Below are 20,112 nucleotides of genomic sequence, written 5' to 3'. Positions count from 1 at the left end.
ACTTGAAAATAGAATTATGTTGTTCCTCAAATATCCTCCATATTGTGTTTTTAATTGCTCCCAACTTACCATATGTATTCTGGATTAATTCCCACAATACTTTAGGTCCAAGTGTATGATACTCTTGTTGAGGAATCATCATTAGCGTCATAGAGATGCTTTATTACCTAAAGTATAGTTGAAATTTTAGAATCATAACAAGTTCGATGCCATGTAATAATATCATCCATAGAACTTTAATGGTAAGATTCGACGCAACAAGAAGAAGTAGCCCCATGAATTACATAGGATCAAGGCATTTCCCAAACATGACAAAATCATATTTTGTCCAAGTTATAGATGTTACAGCCACACAACTTAAAAATAACATGCATTGTGACATTTAGTTGATCAGTATTAGAAATCCATTGGAAATAAATATCCGGCTCAATAATAAAGATATGAAAATACTTCAATCTTCAATCTGACACCACCAAGAAGGCTAACAAGTTTCATGAAGGAACCAAGTAGCAATCAAACACTTAGTTAACTAGACGATACCCCGCGCGTTGCTGCGGGAATTTTCTAACATTTTCCATGGAAACTATAAGTAGAATAGCCCCTGCAAGATTTTGTGTTAGAAAATGAAGTTATAATATGGATGTATAATGCTGCTAAACTGGTAGAGAAGATTAATAGTTTAAAGGATGTTTGAGCACATAAATTAATTGGAAATCATGGTTGTATTTATACCTCAAAACTACTAATTAATACTAATTTACATCAAGATGTTAAACAAAGTAGTTTTGTGCTGCCACAACAACAATATGAATGAAAATCAGAAATAAAAATATTAGGAGCGCACGGGGATATATGTGCATTGTCCTCCTTCACATATGCGCATAGAAACCTGCTGACCCTGCGCGTCGGCAGGCATGCATGGCTGCCCAAACCAACCTGCTGGTGCAGATAGAGCCGCCACTTGCCTGCATGCCATTTTTCATAGTCCATGACCCACAGCACGAAGCCTCGTAGAAGTAGAGAGCCTCCGTTCATGAATCTAGGCACCAGCGACTTCTCTGGCCCGTAGTATGACCTCAACTTCTGCACTGTATGTAGCTGCGGTTTGGCCAGACACCAGCACGACCCCGGTGGCCGGTGCCCAGCCGCCATGGCACTGCCGCACCATCACCTTCAAGCAGCCACACCAAGCACAGATGCAGTCACCAATTTCAGGTCGACGATGCCCACCTGTGCACATGTCACAACCACAATGCGACGAATCCCACCAGCGTGCACGCGGCCACGCTAATATAATCGCCCCCTCCGGTCCTGTTTGTTCGCACATGTCGCCGGCGCTGCACCGCCGTTCCCACCCTGACCATCGCATGGCTGCAGCCTGCACTAATGTTGAACCGCTTTCACGATCGCCGTGCGTGGGCCATGGCCATAAACTTCGATGCCGCATCCCCGTCTCGTCCGATGGGGCAGCACTATCGCCGCCTTGATGTGCCCACGGCCGGAGACATGGGGAGGGGAGACGGCTCGGGCCACGTAAAGCCTTGTTTGACGTGAATATATTCGTTTCAATCCATATATGTTGAGGTCTTGTTTGTATGCGTATATATTCATCTCAATCCATATGTGTTGGAGTCGATTTGAGTGGAATTAAAACTAAGTTTCATTCCATTCCACTCCAACATATGTGGATTGAAGTGAATACACATGCATCCAAACAAGGTCTGAACTGGATTGAAGTGAAATTAAACTAAGTTCCATTTCATTCCACTCCAACATATATGAATTGAAGTGGATACACATACATCCAAATAAAGCCTAAATTGCGAGTTTGTGACCAACAGATGCCTAGAGGAAGTCAATATATACTATCATCAGTCGACCATTCATTTGCCTAACAGTTTCCTGATGCATGCATCAATTGCCCGGAGTGGGAGCCTATTGGTGTCTCTTGATCTTCTCCGTGATATTTGGTGGGACTTTAGTAACCGACTCGACAGAGGAGGATGCTAGCAGACTTGGATGACGTGGCTGTAGGAAATTATAGGAAAATATGTAGTAGGGTTCTCCTATCTCCTACAACTAAAAAGAAAGAAAGTAAGACCATCGTTTCCTACGACAATCGTCGCTCCGTCGGTCCGCCTCCCTCCTTGCGATACCGCACGTCTCCCTTGCAAGGAAAGAAACCTCGCTTCGCGCCATCGCCGTCAAAACCAAAAACACATCGCCTCGCTGCTTCCACCTGCGACTGCCCCACGTTGCCTCCGCCTGCGCCCCTCGCTTCCTCGCTTCTCTCCTCTCTCCTTGGCCAGCGACGCTTCCTCTCCCCAGGGGCCAATGCGGTGCCTGCCCCTGCATGTGACTGCGTGGACAAATCGCGTCGTCTCCTCTTCCTTCCCCTGACGGATACGGGAGTAGGTGCGGTGGCCGGACCTGCCGGCGCCGGCGGCTGCGTAGAATGATGGGCCTCGCCGGCGGCTGTCCGCACAGATCAGGACCCACACCCGTAGTCGAGTACCTCACCGCTGTCATCCAGTGCCTCCACGACCTCCTAACGGTGTTGTGCGTATAGCCTCTATCACCTCCCTAAAATCGATTCGGTTCTTATGTTCCCACATCAATTTTGTTCTCCATGTAGGGTTCCACAGTGATTTGGTTCTTTTCTTATGTGCCCATATCGATTGCATTCTTCATGTAGGGTTCCAGATCGATTTGGTTCTTCATTTATAGTTCTGGCTACTATGGCTCCAAACTTTAATTCTTGCCTCCGGTTAGTTTGTTTGGAGGTGACACAAGCAGAGGTTCCATATTTGTAATTTTGTGTTGTTTCAGATAGATTTTATAGTTGCCGCCTCTCAATACAGCTTCACTTTTTGGTGGAATTCATGTGATAAGGTTACCTGTAATTCTGCAGAAATGTTGCCAAATCTGTACGACCAAGTTTAATTGTATAGATTTCATTTGTATGCGAGCGCGGTGATACATGTTTCTGTTTGTTCGTACCCTGTAGGGCTGTAGGTGAGGCACTTATGCATTTGACAGTCCATAGCCTTTACAGACATGAGGGAAGTATTTCTCTACGAGCTCGTCAGGTTTGTAGCTTTTGCATCAATCTAAAAATGCTACTTTAGTGACGAAGAAATCTATTTTGTTTGGCTTCCTTTCATCCTTGAACCTAACATATCTAGATGAAGTAATTGGTGTGACAGGAAAATAGTTTCTTCTCTTGCCTTGTCGTCAATGTCAAATCTTTAGTTAGTCTTCTAATTAATGTGAACATAGGATTATAGTATACAAATCTTTAGTTAGTCTTCTAATTAATGTGAACATAGGATTACAATATCAGGTTCATATATCAAGCACATGTGATGTGGGGTTTTGCAGATATGAGCCCATGTCTTCATCTAAAAAAAGATCCTGATGCCACTTATCTTCTTGCAGTTATGAGGCAGATGGCATGCAGCTAAATAGATTTAGTGGTCACTGTGTTTATTGTTTGAATGAGTCGCAAGTTTGTTTGATCCGTCCACCTTTATCCCAGTTTTACTTTTGTGGAGAACGCAAGCACATCCCGTGAACACAAAAGTGTGCTTCAATATGTGAATACTGAAAGCTAGTTGTGCCACATCATTTACCTTGCAGTTGTAGCCTACTTATTGCATATCCTATTATCCTACACTATATCATATAAGATCTTTAGTTTTTGAGCCCTGGTTACTAAGTCTTTGAGAAAAATTAGATATGCTAATTTGGGCTGCAACTAAGTGCTATTATTATAATGCATGCATCTATCTCCGAATTCACATTGCTATATGCTACCTCAGTGCTCGGTGCATGTAAAAACTGTTTTTGCTCATGCACCATCTATTGATGTTCCACTGTCAGCTGACAGCGGTGCAAATGATGAAAATATTTGCTTTTCTATAGCCTGTGATGAAAATGGCATGATGTTACTTGAGAATATAGACTGATGATATTGCTCAGCGATTAGCATAGTTAACATTAGGATTTGTTCCTCAGACTTTGTGTTTATATGTTTCTTGATTTTTTTGATTTGCAGGTTCTAATTTCTATGATTGCTATTGTTATATAATATATTATCACTACAGATGAAAGACCTTACCTGTTTCTATGATATTTTGAATAGGGACTCGCAATCTATCTGGTTGTACATGATTATCAGGACCACACCATCCAACAAGAGGTCAGGTAACTATTTTTCAGCATGCCTTGCGAATGTTGAAACACTTCTCAGCTTTCAGGCATAGGGATGTTATAAAGCCTGAAACCACATCATCACAGTTCTGAAACACAAGTTTTTGCTAACTAAAACCTAGGCTGGACCTGCACTTGATCTGTTCTAATAGGTGTGGCACATATCCTACTGAGAACTCCTACCATCTTTTTTCCTGCACGTTAGTCCTGCCTATATAGCACATAGTTATCGCTGAACCAAGTGAACAATGGTGTGCTCTGGTCTCCTATTTTGTGGCAATTATCGCCTCTACAGATGCTACATATCTTACCCTGACGCATATGTACTTATGTGTCTGATTATCATCCTTCTACTTCCTAATTTTTTATTTTTATGTTATTGCCATCCTTTTAGGTGGCTTGCAATAGAAATAGTAAGTTCTTTTTTATTCGTCACACATTTGTTTCATAGCTGATTCATTAGTAATGATTTTACCTGTGCAGTTTTTTTATTCATCACACTATGTCGGTGCGGGACCCACGGGATACCCCGCAAGGAAGGGAGAAGATCTAGTCTAACTAGGATTCTTCCCCTGCAATCTTAGTAGTAGTATTATTCTGTAATCCTACTAGGAACTCTCATTGTAAACCGACTAGGATTCTGACCTCTTGACTATATAAAGGAGGGCAGGGTTCCTAGAGAACAGATAACGCAACACAACACTTTACAATCAAGCCAACGCAAAGGCTAAGGCCGACTGGACGTAGGGCTATTACTCGATCACGGTCGAGGGCCCGAACCAGGATAAATCGACTGTCTCTTGCGTTTACCATCGAGTTCTGCATACGCTAAAGCCCGAACAAACTACCCCGGGTACCCCCATGGCAGGCTATCGGTGGTGAAACATCGACAGCTGGTGCGCCAGGTAGGGGCTTTCGGCGACTTTGCATCCGAGAGCTCGATGGACCTCGACAACATGATCTTCTCGACGGGATCAACCTTCATCTTCGGCTCATGGATCTGCGAGGTGGACGACAATGGCAAGCTCCAAAGCCATCTCCTTGAAGATTCGAATCACCATGAAGTCCATCCTATTTCGATGACTACGACAGGTCAACTCACTAGAAGATTCATGCAACTCGCGATGTCCGATTTGATCCAGATCTCGTGACTTTGCGCATCCAACTCAAACTCAGGTTCCACATCCAAAATGGAGTCTTATCCGAGTTCTTCTGAGAAACCGAGTTCTTTTCCGATGGGGCTTAAGAACGCGGCCTTGGTCTATCAAGGCTACAACTTGGGGCGCACTCAAAGTCTTTTCAAGAAGTCAGGTCCTCTTCCGTTCGGACTCCATAACATGGCAACGTCTTATCAAACACGGCCCAAAGGATTCCTCGATCCGGTGCTTAGAATGCCACTGAAAGGAGCCCAAGATGGTCTCATGTTAACTATAACATCTCAAGACTGCATCGTCCACTAGCTAGGTTCCGTTCCTGAGGATAGCGGCACCCAACTAGTCAACAATACGACAACAACAATTCTACCCTACCAAGAAGGAGACTCAATCTGCGACCTTGAAGCCTCTACTAAAGTTATCAACTACTCCAACAGTGTGGAAACCAACGTCGATAGCGGAGCAATTCATGCACGAGAAGTATTCATGATTCACCGCCCTCGATCACCATTGGTCCCCCCAGAAGCGCCCGACGTCAGGTCATCGGATGAATCTGAGTCCAACATATCACCCTTTACCCAAGGGCACGATGGTGAGACCGAGAGTCAGAGGCAAGCCAGAGAGAGAAAGAACAAATTGAAACAAGGACGTCAACATCGTGCTAGGCAGCGCAAGGAAGCTTGGATCAGATATGAGTCAGATCTAGCCGAGTACAATAGAAGAAAATCAGAGCAAGAGGTCGAAGAAGGACGAGCGGCGAATACACCCTACGATAAGATCCGAGAAGCACTAGAAGAACTCAGGGCGACTTCACATCCCAGTGAAAAACAAGAACAGCTCCGGGACTTTCTCCGATCAACAGTCCTAAGGACGCACGATGGAAGGGCCCACTCAAGACTACCTGATAGGTCAATGTCTCATGAACAGGAAGATCAAAATCAAAGGAAGTCCACTTTCGAGAGACTTGGACCAAGTGGAAGTCACAATAGAGAAAATGGAAGAAACCATAGTCAAAACAACCGAGTCGAACAACCAAGAAAAGCCAGAAGCAAAGCACCTACTCAGACAGCCACACAAAACTACTCTCACCAAGACAACAGTTGGCAAGAAGGGGGCGCTGAATCAGAATACACAGAAGCCAGAACGCACAATAGATTCCCCTGTTTTGCAAACAGACTTGCTTCAATACGACTGCCTCACAAGTTCAAGCCATCCAACCACTCCAAGTATGATGGCAAGACCGAACCAAGACAGTGGCTTAGGATTTACTTGCAATAGGTCAATGTCTCATGAACAGGAAGATCAAAATCAAAGGAAGTCCACTTTCGAGAGACTTGGACCAAGTGGAAGTCACAATAGAGAAAATGGAAGAAACCATAGTCAAAACAACCGAGTCGAACAACCAAGAAAAGCCAGAAGCAAAGCACCTACTCGGACAGCCACACAAAACTACTCTCACCAAGACAACAGTGGCAAGAAGGGGGCGCTGAATCAGAATACACAGAAGCCAGAACGCACAATAGATTCCCCTGTTTTGCAAACAGACTTGCTTCAATACGACTGCCTCACAAGTTCAAGCCGTCCAACCACTCCAAGTATGATGGCAAGACCGAACCAAGACAGTGGCTTAGGATTTACTTGCAATTGATTGAATTGGCTGGAGGAGACGATGACATCAAGACCTTGTTCTTTCCCATGGCCCTAGAAACCATGCCCCTTCAAAAGTTTGACAAATTGAATCCAGGATCAATCATAAATTGGGAGGACTTACAAAGAGCTTTCTGTGAAAATTTCACGGGTATCATTATACACCCAATCACCCACGTAGAGTTAAAAGGACTTAAGTAGAAAGGAGGTGAAAGTCTCAAAAATTACTATCGACGATTTGGCAAACTATGAGCTCAAGTACATGACATCACCCAACGAGAAGTAATCGAAGCTTTCTCTCATGAAATCATGGCTAGGTGGCAATTTCAAGACTTCTGCAAAGAAAACCCAAGAAACAATGAAGAATTCAGGCGAACAGTGGAAAAGATGATTACTGCAGAGGAAAAAACACGAGAAAGGTTCCCAGATAGAAACAACCGAGACAACCCGAACAAGCAAAATCATCGAAACAACAGACATCAGGAAAGAAAACGTGGACCAGACAACATCGTAGCAGTGACTGATAAATTAAGGAAGTTTTCCAAGCCCAGAAGGTATGACGACATTGAAAACATGTGTTGCATCTTGCACCCCAATGGAAATCACACCATCGGAGATTGCTACACCTTCAAAGATCGATACACAAGAAAAGATAGTAAGGAGAATACCAAAGAAGGCAATCAGAAAAAAGAAGAAGACAACCACGAAGACAAGGGATTCCAAAAATCCAGGGGGACAGTAGCAGTAATCTTTGCTAGGGTTCTAGATTCCAGAAGCAAACATCAAGAAAAGCTAGCGTTACGAACCATCATGGCAGCAGAACCGGCTACACCAAGATATCTCAATTGGTCACAGTATCCAATCCAATTTTTAAGAGAAGACCAATGGACTAGCGTAGGAAACGCAGGCCATGACCCATTGGTTCTAGATCCAACTATTGCCGGTATGACGGTCACAAAAGTACTAATCGATGGGGGAGCCAGACTCAACATCATTTTTTCAGAAACTCTAAGGAAGATGGGACTACAACTCGCTGGGATGATTACACCAACAAGCACGCCTTTTTATGGCATAGTACCCGGCAAGGTAGCAATGTCACTTGGACAAATCACTCTACCGGTTACTTTTGGGACTCCCTCGAACTACCATACAGAGTTCATCAAGTTCGAAGTTGCAGACTTCGATTCATCATATCACGCAATCCTCGGGCGCCCAGCACTAGCAAAATTCATGGCGATACCGCATTATCTGTACCTGTTGCTTAAGATGCTAGGGCCTAACGGTGTCCTTTCTCTTCGGAGTGATTTGAAGCACGCTTTTGACTATGATGTTCAGGCAATCCAAATTGTAGCAAAAGCACAGGCCGCCGATGGAAGAAAAGAAATAGCCACTGTTGCAGCAGAAATAAGCCCAGAAGAGCTAGAGATACTGGCTAAAAAACCCAGCATCCTAGCACCACCAAAAGGAGCCGACATCAAGCAAATCGACCTGGGAACCAGTGATCCCTCCAAAACGGCAACCATCAGCGCACACCTCTCGGCAAAATAGGAACTCGCGCTCACCAACTTTCTTCGAGACAACAAAGATATCTTCGCTTGGAAGCCGGCCGATATGCCAGGTGTCCCAAGAGAGTTGGCTGAGCACAGAATTGATATCAATGAAGGCTCCAAGCCTGTGAAGCAACAACTACGATGATTCTCACCTGACAAGAAGGCTGTAATTAAAAAAATCACAAAGCTAATGGCAGCCGGATTCATCAGAGAAATCCTCCATCGAGATTGGCTAGCAAACCTAGTTCTAGTATAGAAAAAGAATATGGACGAGTGGCGCATGTGCGTCGACTACACTGATCTCAACAAACACTGCCCGAAAGATCCGTTTGGGCTACCATGCATTGATCAGATAGTTGATTCAACAGCAGGATCTGCCCTATTATCCTTCCTTGATTGCTATTCAGGATATCACTAGATCACATTAAAGGAACAAGACCAGAGCAAGACATCTTTCATTACTCCATTCGTTGCCTACTGCTACAAAACCATGTCATTTGGACTCAAGAATGCAGGTGCCACTTACCAAAGAGCTATCCAAATGTGCCTTGGTGATCAGATCGGTGAAAATGTAGAGGCATACGTGGATGACGTAGTAGTAAAGACAAAGAGCCTGGATACACTAATTAAAGACTTAAAGCAAACCTTCGAAAACCTGAAAAGATGGAGGTGGAAATTGAACCCAAACAAGTGTGTATTCGGAGTTCCTTCAGGACAACTACTCGGATTCTTGGTCAGTCATCGCGGAATCGAAGCACGCGCCAAGCAAATTCGAGCCATAACAGAGATGGGCCCTCCTCAAAATGTCAAAGATGTGCAGAAGCTAACAGGCAGCATGGCGGCCCTAAATCGTTTCATATCAAGACTCAGCGAAAAAGGGTTACCTTTCTTTAAACTGCTAAAGAAGACAGACAAGTTCGAGTGGATAGAAGAAGCGAATGAAGCTTTCAAGAAGCTCAAGGCATACCTCACTTCCTTGCCTGTTCTCACACCTCCAAAGAAATATGAAGACATGATGCTGTACATTGCGACAACTTCTACTATGATCAGCACAGCGATTGTCGTAGAAAGAGAAGAAGGGCGTGTATATAAAGTACAACGCCCCATATACTACATCAGCGAAGTACTGTCAGAATAAAAAATCCGGTACCCGCATGTGCAAAAACTACTCTACGCCCTCCTGATCACTTCACGCAAGCTTCGCCACTATTTTGAAAGCCACAAGATTACCATGGTGATAGATTTCCCACTCGGAGACATCCTACACAACAGAGACGCAACAGGGCGCATACCTAAGTGGGTAGTTGAACTTGGTGCCCTCAATATCGATTTCACCCCACGAAAGGCAATTAAATCTCAAGCCCGGGCCGATTTTGTTACCGAGTGGATAGAAATTCAACAACCTATGTCAAATACCATCCTTGATCATTGGAAGATGTACTTTGATGGATCACTCAAGCTAGGCAAAGCCGGTGCAGGCGTTCTCCTCATTTCTCGAGACAGAAAATAACTCAAGTACGTCCTTCAGATATTATGGCAAGCTACAAACAATGAAGCAGAATACGAAGCCCTCATCCACGGGCTACGAGTGGCAATTACCCTCGGAATCAAGCGTTTACTCATATACGGCAATTCGGCAGTAGTCATCAATCAAGTCAACAAAGATTAGGACTGCACCAAAGAAAACATGGGCACTTACTGTGCAGAAATACGAAAGCTCGAAAAATATTTTCAAGGATTAGAAATTCTACATGTCCTACGTGATTCTAATATTGCGGTAGACATCCTCACCAAGCTCGGATCGGACAGGGCAAAGGTCCCACCTGGTGTTTTCATAGAGGAGTTATCAGCTCCCTCTATTAGAGAACCCGGTGAGATAACCCCTGAAATCTCAGCTGAAGGCACCTAGATTTTGGTAATCACCACTTCATGGACCCAGGTTTTTATTGATTACATCAAAGAGAATAAGTTGCCAGCGGAAAAAGAGGATGCTACCCGAGTTGTTCGCAGAAGCAAGAACTACGTCCTAGTGGGAGACAAGATCTACAGAAGAGCCGCATCATCAGGAGTACTCCTAAAATGTGTCTCATTTGAAGAGGGCAAAGAGATCTTAGACGAAATACACTCAGGTTGCTGTGGAAATCATGCCACCTCAAGAACACTGGTCGGCAAGGCATTCCGCACCGGGTTCTACTGGCCAACCACTTTGAAAGACGCAGAAAAACTTGTCAGAAAATGCAAAGGTTGTCAAATGTTCGTAAGACAAGCTCATGTGCCAGCACACAATCTCATCTGCATCCCACTCGCTTGGCCCTTCTCTTGCTGGGGGTTGGATCAAGTAGGACCTCTCAAGAAAGCAAAAGGCGGTTTCGAGTATATCTTTGTAGCAATTGACAAGTTCACCAAGTGGATTGAATACAAACCACTCGCAAAATACAGCGCAGCCAAAGTAGTCGAGTTCATACAAGATATTATGCACCGTTTCGACATGCCCAATCGAATCATCACATATTTGGGTTCTCCCTTTATAGCCACAGAATTCCAAAGTTGGGCACAGGACTGTGGCTTCAGCATAGATTACGCATCAGTTGCACATCCAAAGGCCAATGGACAGGTAGAAAGGGCTAATGGACTCATACTAGCCAGATTAAAACCAAGATTGTATGAAGAACTAGTGGACTATGGATCAAAATGGATTGAAGAATTACCCAAGGTCGTATGGGGGCTACGAACTCAAATAAGCAAAGCCATCGGATACTCACCTTTCTTCCTAGTTTATGGATCAGAAGTCGTACTACCTACCGACTTGATCTGGATGTCACCAAGGATACAACAATATGACGAAGGAGAAGCAGAACACACCCGAAGATTAGAACTCGATAGTACAAAAGAAGTCAGAGTGAACGCTACCCTTCAATCAGCAAGATACCTCCAAGGATTAAGACGCCACTACAACAAGAATGCCTAGCCTCGATCACTACAAGTCGGAGACCTAGTACTAAGAAGAATACAAAAAACTGATGGACGCCATAAACTACTCAGTCCATAGGAAGGTCCTTTTATCGTCACAAAAGTCACTGGACCAGGCACATACAAGTTGATAACTAAAGACAGAAAAGAAGTCAACAATACATGGCATATCAGCCAGCTAAGAAGATTCTACGCATGAAAACAACTCAAGGAAGAATATATATACAAGCCACTGAGAGATCAATGTTCTTGATCAATAAAGATGGTTCTTTCTCAACAACATATGTCTTATTATGGACTTTTCCCCGAGTTGTTTCCAATGAGCGTACGGGCCGAGAGCAAAAGAGCTAAAAAGATGCTTGAGCCCGCTGATGAGGGTAGCTAACAAGCTAACACCTAAACCAAAAAGCAAAATGGCTGAAAATACGCCTAAGCATACCGACCGAGAGCAAAAGAGCTGAAAAGATGCTTGAGCCCGCCGATGAGGGTAGCTAACAAGCTAACACCCAAACCAAAATGCAAAATGGCTGAAAATACGCCTGAGCATATCGGCCGAGAGCAAAAGAGCTGAAAAGATGCTTGAGCCCACCGATGAGGGTAGCTAACAAGCTAACACCTTAACCAAAAAGAAAAATGGCTGAAAATACGCCTGAGCATACCAGCCGAGAGCAAAAGAGATGAAAAGATGCTTGAGCCCGTCGTTGAGGGTAGCTAACAAGCTAACACCCGAACCAAAAAGTAAAATGGCTGAAAATACGCCTGAGCATACCGGCCAAGAGCAAAAGAGCTGAAAAGATGCTTGAGCCCGCCGATGAGGGTAGCTAACAAGCTAACACCCAAACCAAAAAGTAAGACGACTGAAGCTAAGCCTGAGCATAAATCAGAGCAATTTCAAGACAAGACTCTCCAGCTCCTTGTTCCAAATAGCAAGAGGCTCGGGGGCTACACTACCTACTCGGTAGGACCTGAAGGAACAAGACGAGGCTTCCAGAACTCAACCATGAAGTGCTCGGGAGCTTGTCGATCCTAGGATGTTTTTGCAACCAGGGAAAGGACAGGATGCTGACCACATCCCGAGTTAAGCCAAAAAGAAGAAGCTAAAGATACTTGAGATCGCCAGGTCCTAAGTCTTTTCAACACTAACAAGAACACAAAGTTTGTCAAGACAATGATCTACATATACCGAGTTGTTTACACGACACAAATGAAAGCCAGAAAAGCACTCATCAAGTCAAGAAAGTCTGTCAAGACAACGATCTATACCGAGTTGCTTACAAGTCATAGACGAAAGCCAGACAAGCACTCGTCAAGTCAAGAAAGTCTATCAAGACAACAATCTACATATACCGAGTTGTTTACATGGCACAAACAAAAGCTAGAAAAGCACTCGACATATCAAGAAAGTTTGTCAAGACAACGATCTACCTAAACCAGGTTGTTTACAAGACATAGAAATACAGGCAAAGAAGACATCAACAAAAAGTATCATTCAATCTTCATTCAAAAAGGAGTTTAGTGTTCTATTACAGAAGCTAGAGTACAAAGGTCAATTGCATCAAGCATTGTCATCAGGAGAAGAAATATCAGTGTTAAGATTATCAATAATCCTCCTAGCTAAATCTTCGACCTCAGGCTCCACCTTCTCAACAACATCCAGATATTCTTGACTCTCGGCTTCATCAACAACCTTGGACAAAGGAAACTCTAGAGAAAGAACTCGGACCTGGGCAAGAACATTTCTGGTACAAAGTTGGGCACACCTCTTCACGAACTCCTGGAAATGGGCTGACACTTGGGGAATAAACTGAGCCCAAGATTAACCATCATCTGTTGAAGTGCGGAAAAGACCGGCTACTGACCGAAAGGATTTCCACAAAGCATTCCAATTCTCAATAGCTATCGCCAACTTGCCAGTCAAGTCTTCGATAGTTTTTTGGGCCTACACAAGATCCCTAGTCAGCTCCACGCCTAATCAACTTAGCAAGCATGAGTTCTTCTTCAGCTCGAGTAATTACCTCCTCAGCCCTATTGTGGTTAGTACGAACAAGTGTCTTCATCTCCTCGATACCCTCCGAAAGCTTCTGCTTTTCAACTCGGAGAGCTAGACCTAGGCAACAAAAAACAAGTCAGCAGAAAGGCAAGTTTGAATACAAAAGGAAATGAAAAAGAACTTCGCAATACCAGTGCACTCTTTCTTCATGGCCTCCACATTTTTCAAGGCCTCCTAGGCAGCTGCATCCCTCTGCTTTTCTGCCTCAACCACCCAGGGCGCGGAGAGCCTGCTCCTCCTTCTGAATGCGTCTGACGCTCGATCTCCAACTCGGCCCGATAGAGGTCAAGCTCTGCCTTTAGGGTACTCACCTTAGAAGATAACTTTTTCTCGGTTTCAGACGAGAAAAAGAAGCCGGTATGATCACGAGAGAAAGACTAAGCAAAGAGAGAGAGAGAAAAACAAGACATAAGGATAGAAGAAAAACGAACATCCAAAGAAAGAACTTCAGAAAAACTTACCTGGAGCTTTTCTCCAAAAGAAGTCGCAAAGGTCGACAAGTTTCCCTAGGCGGCGGTCAGCTCTAACAACCGATGAGTAGTATCAAATTGATGCAACACATCATCGTCCAAACGCGGAAGCACCGGTACCAAGAGAGGCAGGAAGGAGAAGCTGGCGCAAGCAAAGAAGGCAAGACTAGGGCCATATCCTAGGAAGCCCCGGGCTACCTCCTCTGATGGATCCATCCCCACAGGCCTACGGTCACCCCTAGGGTTAATAGATCCTGAAGCAGCATGATCACTAGGGGGGCCCCATCTCCCTCACTAGCCACCTCACCTGATTGTACTTTCCTGAGTCCTTTGACTCAGTACTGTGGGGGCTGCACCAGAGGACTGACAAGAGGGTGGCTGAGGAGCAAGAGAAGACGAGGGTCTGCAAGATGATAAGAAAACTCAACTGATAAGAATATGAGTCAGGAAAAAGAAAACAGAAGCAAAGAAGCAAAACAAGGAATCACTCACTCAGCTACCCTCTTCTTCAGAAAACCAACAGAGGACCTAAGAGGGGGAACTATAGCAGGCAAAAACATCACCGCCACCTTGTGACAGGAGCGGCGCATGGCCAGGTACTAGAGCCCCTAGAAGAACTCGAACCCGATGACCGCTTACTACAAGAGAACAAGACCAAAGTCAAAACAAAAGGAGGGGTTCAGCAATAGGAAAACAAGAAAACAACTCACCGACGAGTAACAAGGGCGGCATCATCATCCTCTTCTTCCTCACTCTCGACCAAGGCCACCATGGCACCAGCTGAAAAAGGACAAAGGTACTCGGCCAAAGATAAAAACAAACAACAAAAGAACAGAGTGTATTAATATACTCACCTAAGAGCATGCTAGCTACAACTAGAGTACCTAGGACGAGTACTCGACTAGCGAGACTTCTTGGTAGCAGATGGAGCAGAAGAAGAACTATCCACTCGCCCCCTCTTTCTGAAAGTACAAGGAGCTCAAGGAACTAGACAAGGAACATACTTCTACATATACATCAAGGTTTGTGGAAGAAACGCCAGGAAATATTGTGGTGGTATGAAACTTACTAGTCAAGGATGCCCCAGCAAGACTACCCCCAAGCCTCCACATTTGTAGGGAAATCATCAAGGGGAATTGGATCAGCGAAATTACGCCCCAATTCCTATAAAAGAGTAAAACAACAAGACAAGGAAGATTAAGCAAAAAGTGGATACAACAAAAGACACACAAAAGTACCCGCATAAGAAAAGAACAACTCACAGCAGGGGGCGGGTTGTTAGCACTGTACTCAAGGACAGTAAGCGGGACAATGCTTACTCCTTTTAGCATCTTCTGAAGACGCTCGAGCACCTCCTCATCAATCAACTCAAGGGCAAGGACCATACGAGAAGGGTCCTCCGCCCCATAGTACTCAAAGCCATAATTTTCTCGCTCCTTCAGAGGTTGAACTCGGCGGCGAAGAAAACTAGAAATAATCCTAAGCCGGTCAAGCCTTGCTGTTTCAGAGTACAAATCCTCTTAAGAAACGGCTTGATTGCCTAGACTTCAGCCATCGTCACAGGATTCTTTTCCCATCGGTCATTAACCAAGGGACCAGATCCAAAATGAACGGAAAGAGGAGGAATCAAATTGGCGGCATAAAACCAGTCGGCACGCTAATCCCTCATAGAATCAACTAGGTCATAGTCAAAGAATTTACTCTTAAGACCTTGGCGAAACTAAATCCCGCAGCCACCAAGAACATTGGTGTCATCACGGCGGGGTTGTGGCTTCAGATGAAAGAAGTAACAGAAGAGAGAAAGAGAAGGAGGAATTTCAAGAAAAGTTTCATAAAGAAGAACGAAAATAGAAAGATGAAGGATAGCATTGGGAGCAAGATGGTTAAGGCTAATCCCAAAATAGCTGAGAAATCAGTGAAGAAAAGCAGAAGCAGGAAGGCAGAGTCCTGGCACAGGATAAAGGAGACGAAAAGAATAATCTCACCAGGACCTGGAGTAGGGACCCGATGCTCGCCTGGAGCTCTCCAATCAGCAATATCCTTGCTCTAAATCAGACCATCGCTAACAAGCTCACGAAAGCTGATCTTCAGTCATTGTTGGAGCCGGCCAAATCTTCTGAGCAGCCCTCATGGCCATAAACTCTTGATTCTCAATCACAGGAAAGTGATGCCTCCTTGTCTACAAAGTCCGCTTGTGACTTGCTCGTTGATTTCTTCCTACCCATATACTAGTGGGAGCAATAAGGAACTAGGAGGCAATGATGATTTGGACGGCGGCACTCAGATGACGGCAACAATGGCGGTGGTGGAAGTTTGAAGACTAGGGTTTCAAGGGAAAATTAGAGCAGTAAAGAAAAAGAAGAGGAAAGGCCCTTAAATAGATTTTACACTAGTAAAAATGCGGCCCACCAGGCTCGTTTTAACATGGCATGAGGATGCAACAGTCCATTTACTGACACAGCTAAAATGATGGATGGCACAAATCCACACAACGGTACAGTTCAATGGGTAGATTTTAGACTTATCCATCCAGCACCACGGTGGAGTTATCATATTACTACAAAAAGAACTCATCAACAATGAAGCAAAGAAGGGTTACCTCACAAGGAACGCAACAACCCGGTCCTTACAGAAAGAACTTAGGAATCTCATCAACAACCAGGACATCAGGAGAATAAAGAATGACAACTCAGAAGACAAGATTCTTTCCATTATAAATGGTTTGAAAAAATAGAAGATTACACATCTTACAAGACCCAACGAATTCGGTATTATGACAAGCAAGGTAGCAAAGAGGAACTCGGACACGGCTAGGCTCTAGAACGACTACATGTTCCAAATTGCTACTCGATAGAACAAACCGCCCTCGGCTACACTGTTTTCTTCAAAGGACAGATGCAGTGCATCCAAGGCAGAAATCAGTAGCACGGTGGGACAACATGGAGCAGAGAAGGCCTGGTAGGCATCTGTCTACCCAAGTCCAATGTGATGCTAGATATGGTGTTGATCTGCACCTGACAGTCTTAGGGCAGGCGACGAGGATCAAGCCCTAGAACTACCAGATGAAGGAACTGCATCCCACATCACAAGACTCCCTCTGACTACCACCACTGTACTTCCAAGTACAATGCTGCTATGGGATTAGCCTATCTCTAATCCCTATCACAAGACTCCCTCCAGCTACGGCAACATACACAAGAAATGCAAAATACGCCCGGAGGCTGCTCTACTTCACAAACTACCATATTCATGACTACGGAGACTTTAGACCACACAACAAAATACTCGATGAATCAAAATAGCACACAAGGAGGATATTTATAGGCCAAAGAAGCGGTGCACCTAGACCAGGAGCACCAATGGAACAAACCTAACAAAGGACACAGTGAAAAGACATAATTCAATGAAAGATGACTCAGGCGTGAAGGAGCAGTACTCAAGAACGAGTATATTCGGAAGAATATAACAACACTATACAACTTGTGAACAAACAGCATTTACTATCACCCACCACCATACAACTACATCTGACAATAGCAGACTACCAGAGAACATGCCAAGAACCTGTATCCAAGTTCTTTTTGGATAAAAGAACCCAGCAAGAGGCTCAGGGGCTACACTCAGAGAGTGCATTTTTTCCTTAAAAAAACGCACATCACACAGAAGACTTCCTCAAGACAATAGTTTTTCAAACAACATAAGATTCAAGACCCTCCAACTTTTTGTTCCAAATAGCAAGAGGCTCGGGGGCTACACTCAGTGAGTGCACTTTTTTCTTTAAAAAAGCGCACATCACTCAGAAGACTTCTTCCAGACAGACCACTCCAAGGCCACATGACAAAAAGAACCCAGACATAGCTATATCTGAGCTCTTTTTGACAAAGAACCCGGGTATATGCTCAGGAGCCCTTCGACGAAGAATCAGAGCAATTTCAAGAGAAGACCCTCCAGCTCCTTGTGCCAAACAGCAAGAGGTTCGGGGGCTACACCCAAATGGGAGTATTTTTTTTTCAAAAAGGTACACACCACGCGAAGATCTCACGAAGCGCTACACGGTTTCGCTCAAGAAAGCACTCGGACGACGCTTGTTCCTGCTCGACAAGACCTGAAGGAACAAGACAAGGCTTCCAGAGCTCAACCATGAAGTGCTCGGGGGCTTGTCAGTGCGGGACCCACGGGATACCTCGCAAGGAAGGGAGAAGATCTAGTCTAACTAGGATTCTTCCCCTGCAATCTTAGTAGTAGTATTATTCTGTAATCCTACTAGGAACTCTCATTGTAAACCGACTAGGATTCTGACATCCTGACTATATAAAGGAGGGCATGGTTCCTTAGAGAACAGATAACGCAACACAACACTTTACAATCAATCTAACGCAAAGGCTAAGGCCGACTGGACGTAGGGCTATTACTCGATCACGGTCGAGGGCCCGAACCAGGATAAATCGACTATCTCTTGCGTTTACTGTCGAGTTCTGCATACGCTGAAGCCCGAACAAACTGCCCCGGGTACCCCTATGGCAGGCTATCGGTGGTGAAACATCGACACACTGTAGATGAGATCAGGGAGGTATTTGCGATACTGCCTCATGATTTTATTTTATTGATTTGATTGATCATGTTGTTAGGAGAATGTTTTAGAGTACAGCCAAAATAAATTTTGTAGACAAAAGATTTTGATTTCCAGTAAATCGAGTAAGCAATTGTGAACTTAAAAAAGGTTTAATTATGCATGCTTTCAGTTCATATCATTTGGATCAACCGTATCAAGGTTTTTGTACTAAAGTAACTGTTCTGATAATTGATGTTACCTGAATGAGAGACTAGGGCAAAAACTCTGAAACATAGTGAAATTTTTAGTAGTCACTTGATAGGTCCTGATGATTTTTTAGTAGCTTGGCCCTACAGTTGCAGGCACTTTACTATTCTTCTTGAGTGCTTAGCATATATTGTAAATAAATTGGTGGATGCATAGGCTGATAGTATGCTTTTCTTAGCAATGTGCCATTCCACATTTTCTGAATTTATACATGACGTGTACTATGAAAATGTGAACATGCTATCTTGCAAGGATAATTGTGAATGCAGTTTGAAATCAAGATTCATTTTTCATATGTGCACTTTGAATACAGTGATGGCAATCTATGTGGCCTATTGGTCTTGGTGATCCATTCATGACCATCTTTTTCATTGTGCATACTCCAGCTTTATTCATAGTGTTATTCAATTCATTCAGGTTGCATATTATCGACCTATTTAACTTTTTTTGGCAATAATGAGATTTATTGGACATATTATTTCACAGGCACAACATTGCTAAAAGTGACAGGTAGTGTTATAGACATGCCAAGGCCAACCGGTGATCGGGTACCTTTGGGGGACCTTACAAATGCAACACATGGAGGTAAAATACAACATATGATGGCCATTCTGTTTCATGTGACATTTTTACATTATTACTGGACTTTAAGGATTGCAAATAAAATATGATTGAAGCCTGTTTTGCTGATTCATATGATTATTTGCAGAACATGTGATTAATGAAATGTTTGGACAAGAGCAAATGACCATTAACCAAAGATGTATGTATAATTTCTTAGTTTTATTGTAGAAAACTTGTGGCCATCATATACTCATGGTTGTAATTTGGAAGCTATGTCTTAGCGAAAGGCAAAGCATTGATACTTCTTCGTTTGGTTGTTTCCTACTTAGATCTTCATCAATTGGTTGAAGATTTAGGAGTTCTAAGAACTATTTGATGGAGTGTCATAACAAGATTTACTTATATTTTTTTTGACACTGCTGTATAGGCGGGCATGCTATGTGGGGCTGCGCTTAAGACACTAAGTTTGCTCATGGTCATTTGGAAAAGCTGATTGGGAGGCTGAAGTAAGTGGACCACTCTAGAATGAACACTTATAGGAAACTTCATAGGAAGCTGAGTTGAGTCGATATTGATTGTTTCCAAGTAAAATCGTCTGTAGAATGAGCTTGTGAGGGACATCTACAATCACCCAACTATATTATTTTCTTGCTTATCCGCCAGTTCACAGGATGAC

General features: G+C 43.8%; 1 long non-coding RNA gene across 2 annotated transcripts; it reads left to right on the top strand.

Moving 5' to 3' along the window:
- Window positions 1-2,420: 2,420 nt before the first annotated feature.
- On the top strand, window positions 2,421-19,443 carry LOC136495356 (uncharacterized). 2 transcript variants are annotated; one of them, XR_010768977.1, is made up of 3 exons: window positions 2,421-2,559; window positions 3,008-3,089; window positions 19,359-19,443. It is a non-coding gene; the product is annotated as an uncharacterized lncRNA (long non-coding RNA). The 2 variants fall into 2 exon arrangements; XR_010768978.1 differs by lacking the exon at window positions 19,359-19,443 and adding an exon at window positions 4,145-4,160.
- The last annotated feature ends 669 nt before the right edge of the window (window positions 19,444-20,112 follow it).

This window comes from Miscanthus floridulus, chromosome 12, assembly GCF_019320115.1.
Source record: "Miscanthus floridulus cultivar M001 chromosome 12, ASM1932011v1, whole genome shotgun sequence".
Lineage (NCBI taxonomy): Eukaryota > Viridiplantae > Streptophyta > Magnoliopsida > Poales > Poaceae > Miscanthus > Miscanthus floridulus.
The sequence above is the reverse complement of the archived record's forward strand: the minus strand, read 5'-3'. Positions and strand labels throughout refer to the sequence as shown.